The sequence below is a fragment of the Sminthopsis crassicaudata genome, chromosome 3 (assembly GCF_048593235.1).
Source record: "Sminthopsis crassicaudata isolate SCR6 chromosome 3, ASM4859323v1, whole genome shotgun sequence".
In the NCBI taxonomy this organism is placed as follows: Eukaryota; Metazoa; Chordata; class Mammalia; order Dasyuromorphia; family Dasyuridae; genus Sminthopsis; species Sminthopsis crassicaudata.
Genome location: NC_133619.1, coordinates 27,413,477 through 27,418,822, shown reverse-complemented (window position 1 = coordinate 27,418,822; position 5,346 = coordinate 27,413,477). Strand labels below are relative to the sequence as shown.

Genomic DNA, 5,346 nt, shown 5'->3' with positions numbered 1-5,346 from the left:
GAGGGGCCCTCGGGGAGAACGGTGTATGCCGGGATTTGTAGTCCATACATTTTTTTCCACCAAGGAGAGGATCACTTGTTCTATGGGTGAAAGGCAGTTACAGTGATGTGGGGCTTTAATGATCCATGGCAGCCGTCCATTTTCGGAAACGAGAAAGAGGGGGAAAAAAATCCCCTCAGCTACCACTGTCCATTCCCCAAAAATAAAATTTTAAAAAGGAGTGTCCTATATAGAGATATGAATAGATGGATGGATAGATGATTCTTAAGGTACCTCTGTTTTATTTACTATAATATTTACTTACAAATTCCCCACTGGAGTCTTGCAACAACCATGAGGTATTACTTCCAATCTAGAGAGGAGGAAACTAAGGCAAAGAGTAAAGTAACCTGCCCAAAAAACACACAGCTAAGAAATATTTATGGTCCCATTTGAACTCAGAGCTTGATTCCCAACCCGCCATTCTAGCCCCAGAGCCACCCGGACTCCACCCACTTCTCATTTCTCTTCATCTTTCCCCTGGCTCAGCTGACATTCTTGCCTTATATTTTTACCAAAAACAAACAAACAAACAAAAAAAGGCATCCAGGGTGACCCTCTCTTCCTCATCTATCAATCAGTTGCTTTCTGCCACCATCTCCTTCCTTACCTCTGAATGGGCCTTCGAGCTTACCAAGACTGGTGATCCCACCACCTGCGGCAGTGCTCTCACCTCCTCTCACCGATTGCTCCCTCTGTCACCTCTGTCACTCTCTCTTACCTTCAATCTCTCCCTGTCTAATGGTACCTTCCCTACTGTCTCCTCCAGCTTCAAAAAATTCTCACGGGCTCCTTCCACCTCCACTAATTGTCGCCCTCTACCTCTGCTGCCCTTTGTGGCTAGACTCTTGGAAAAGGGCCATCTCCTATAAGGTGCCTTTACTTTCCCCCCACTCTTTTTAACTTCTAGCAGTTTGACTTCCAGCCTCATCATTCCAAAGTTACCAGAGACGCAATGCTCATTCTTCTCAACCTCTCTATAGCCTTTCACGCTCTCCTCCTGCATAGTCTTTCTAGATTTTTTGGATATCACTCTCTCCTAGTTCTCCTCCTACCTCACAACTCCTTTCTTATTTGCTGGATCCTCTTCCAGATCATACGCTTTAACTGGAGGTGTCACTCAGAGTTCTACCTTGAGTCCCCTTCTCTTCCTCCCCTATCCTATTTCAGTTCCCATGGATTAATTTCTATATTGGTGATCCTCAAATCTTTCTATCTGGTCTTAATCTCTCTGCTGACTTTTAATCTCACATCTCTAGCTGTCTCTCATGTATCTCAAATTCAATATATCTCATGGATGCAGTTTTGGTGAAGTTGTGAACGGATCCCCAAAGAGTAATCTAACTGTATATTCCGTTTGATACAGTAATACCACTACTAGGTCTATATCCCAAAGAGACTGTAAAAAAAAAAAAAAGAGGGGGGTGTATAGTAGCTCTTTTTATGGTGGCAAAGAATTGGAAATTGAAGGGATATTCATCAATTTGGGAGGGGCTGAACAAGTATGAATGTGATGGAACAATATTGAATGTTGAACAGACAGATCTAGTCTGAATGCAGATCAAGTCATACCATTTTCACTTTTTGCATGTGATTTTCCCCCTTTTGTTCTCTTTCTTCTTTTACAACATGACTAATATGGCAATGTTTTATATGATGGCATGTAAATTATCTATGTCAAATTGCTTACTTGTCATAAGGAGAAAGGAGAGAGGAAAAAAATTTGGAACTCATAATTTTAGGGAAAATGAATGTTAAAAACTGTCTTTACATGTAATTGGAAAAAATGCTATTTAAAAGAAAAATGAATTTTTGCAATTAGACGTATAATTGGAAAAAATAAAATACTATTTAAAAGAAGAAAAAAAAAAAACTTCAACATCTGCCAAATTGAGCTAATCTCCCCTAAATCTCTCCTACCTTCCCTGTTATTGTAGATGGTAACTCCATCCTCCCAGTTACTCAAACTCATAATCTAGATATCATTCTTTGCTCTTCACTATTTCCCACCCTCCCACCCTCATCCAATCTGTTGTCAAGGCTGGTCTATTTGGTTTGTTAACCTCTTTCAAATAATCCTCCTCTCTTCTCAGATACTGCTTCCACCCTGGTCCAGACTCTTATCTCACACTTGCTTAAAAGATCCTGCTGGTAGGTTTCCCTGCCAGATCTGCCCCTCCTCTAATCCATCCTCCATTCAGCTGCCAAAGTGATTTTCCGAAAGCTTAATAAACTCCAATGGCTCCCTATAGCCTCTAAAAAGAAATACAAAATGCTGTTTTGGCGTTCAAAACTCTTCATAACTTGTATCCTTCCTATGTGCCCAGTTTCCTTCCATCCTGCTCCTTAACTCCTGTTCTTTGATGACCCTGGCTTTTTAGCTAATCCTTGAACAATTATACTCCATCTCTTGGCTCCAAGCATTTTCTGTCTGTCCGTCATACCTGGAATCTTCCCCCTGCTCGTTAATGCTTACTGCCTTTCTGATTTCCTTTAAATCCTAACTAAAATCCCATCTTCTACAGAAAACTTTTCCCAACTTCTCTTAATTCTAATGCCTTCCCTTTGTTAATTATTTTCAATTTAGATAGATAGTTTATATGTATTTGTATACTTATATGTATTTGTATACTATTTATAGCTTACATATATATATGTATTTGTTTGCTTATTTTCTACTTTCTCCCACGTTTGATTGTGAACTGAGGGGCAGAAACTGTCTTTTGCTGCCTTTTTATTTTTTTTTATTTTTTTTTAATTCCCAGAGCTTTGCATAATACCTTGCTCTTTAGCAGTTGCTTAATCAATGTTTCCTGCCTGGCCACCTGATTTTTTTTTTTTTTTTTTTTTTGTTCTGATAATTGTAATATCCAACATTATCTCATTTGACAAAACCCGGGGAGGTGGGTGCAATTATACCATTTTACAGATGATGAAACTAGGGCTGAGAGAGAGAGATTTTCCTCAGCTTGTCTTCCACCAGAGTACATCAATCAGTACGGTGCTAAGCAAAGAAAGAGTTTGCTTTCTTAGGTCATTTTCCTCCCTTCTTTCCTTTCCCTATCCCTAATCAAAAATAATATTTGGATACTAAACAAAAAGAGCCTGTAGATTTATTTTCACTCTCCCTCAGGGAACATTAAAAAAAAGTATACACTTCAACAACAATACTATATGAGGATGTATTCTGATGGAAGTGGATATCTTCAACATAGAGGAGAACTAATCCAATTCCAATTGATCAATGATGGACAGAATGAGCTACACCCAGAGAAGAAACACTGAGAAATGAGTGTAAACTGTGAGCATTTTTTGTTTTTCTCCCCAGGTTATTTATACCTTCCAAATCCAATTCTTCCTTTGCAACAACAACAACAAAATTCGGTTCTGCACATATATATTGTACCTAGGATATACTATAAGATATTTAATATATATGGGAATGTCTGCTATCTAGGGGAGGGGGTGGAGGGAAGGAGGGGAAAAATTCGGAACAGAAGGAGTACAAGGGATAATGTTGTAAAAAATTACCTATGCATATGTACTGTCAAAAATGTTATAATTATAAAATTAATTTTAAAAAAACTTTTAAAAATTACAACAGATTTATTTTCTCTTTCTCCACACTCCCCCTCGCCAGCTGAAAACAATAATAACAAAAACCTCGAGGCAAATATGCACAAACAAAATGAATCGCATATTGGTCTTGTCCAAACATTTATTTCGCTCTGAGTGGAGAGGCCCTCACTCTTCATATCAGGAATCATCAGAGCTCCGGCCCGTCACTGTAATTGTCGGAGCTGAAGGTTCTCCACGTAGCTGGCAATACCAGTGTCTGTACGTGGTGCTGTTAGTGTATAGATTGTTGCCTGTACAGGCAGCTTTTGAGACCCCCTTTTATCCCTTTCTTCTGCTCTCTCCTGACTCCGTTCATCCCCAGGACTGGTCCCCTGCTTCATCTTCCATCCCGAGCCCCACAAAGGCACAAAGGAGGTACCAGAGACATCAAGAGCATCTCTGAACATCAGAGATGCTGGGCTGGGAAGTACAGTGCCAACAATATTACTCGACGCAAACAAGATCACCTTAAGTGAAAGTAAAAATGTATTTTTTTAAACCCACAGAGGACTTTGGGAGTCAATTTTAAAAACTGCCTTCAGCATCTACAGCTAATATCTGAATCCAAAGGCAAAAATGCATTCACACTGAGAAAAGTTCAAAAAGTTGTAAAATATGTGTATGCGTGAAAGAAACAATTGCTTCTGAAATAAGGGAATATTTGGGGAAGAATTGTGTAAATCAGGAAAAACCAGGAATAAAGAAAAAAAAAACTGTTTCCGCCCGGTTTCGAACCGGGGACCTTTCGCGTGTTAGGCGAACGTGATAACCACTACACTACGGAAACTTGCCTGCCACGAGTCTTGGAAAAGGCCCTAATAATGATGTCGCAATGCTTTCCCCACTGAGGATCTCGCTTTGCTTTTCTTAGAGAAAGCCAATCAAAATAAAACTGATATATCCCTCCCCGGCTTCGCAGAAGTAAGAGGAAAAGCCGGGACGGATTATTGGGAGACCGGAAGGGGTCACGACTGTCAAAGCCATAACCATGCAGAAAGAGATTCACATTTTTGGACATTGCCAAAAGGGAGATTTATTTTTTAAACTAAGCATGCTTGTTACTAGGGCTTTATGTTTCTTTCTCTCTCTCTCTCTTTTTTGGTGAGGTGAAGAAGACTAGAGAAGAGAGAAAAAATAAATATTAATTAAAAATACTTTTAATAATTAAGAGGACAAATCTGAGTTCGGATGCAAAAACCTTGAGCTTCCTCCTTCCTCTTTCTTTCTTGGCTCCAATTCTCCTCCCCAGTTCTCAGTCCCTCTTCCCCCCCACACACACACACTCCTCATTCTTCCCTTCTCTCTCCCTTTTCTTTTCCTCCCCCCATTTTACCTCTTCCTCCTCCAAATGGTCCCCTTCTCCTTCCCCCTCCTCATTTTTCCTCCTCCTCTTCTTTCTCCATCTCCTCTTTTCCTCCTTCCATTCTTCCTCCTCCTTCTCCTCTTCCTCCATCTGATCCTCTTCTCTATCCCCTTTTTCCTCCCCCTATTCTTCCTCCTCCTCTTCTTCTTCTTCCATCCTCTCTTTTCCTCCGCCATTCTTCCTGCTCCTCCTCCTCCTCTTCCTCCATCTGGTTCTCTTCTCCATCCCTTTTCCTCCCCTCATTTTTCCTCTTCTTCCTCTATCTGATCCTCTTCTCCATCCCCTCCTTTCCCTCCTCCCTCTGTTCTTTTTTCTCCCCTCTTCCC

At 40.4% G+C, this 5,346-nt stretch overlaps 1 non-coding gene across 1 annotated transcript; it reads right to left on the bottom strand.

Moving 5' to 3' along the window:
- Positions 1-4,371: 4,371 nt before the first annotated feature.
- TRNAV-AAC (transfer RNA valine (anticodon AAC)) lies at positions 4,372-4,444 on the bottom strand. The gene has a single exon. It is a non-coding gene; the product is annotated as a tRNA-Val (tRNA).
- Between the last annotated feature and the right edge of the window lie 902 nt (positions 4,445-5,346).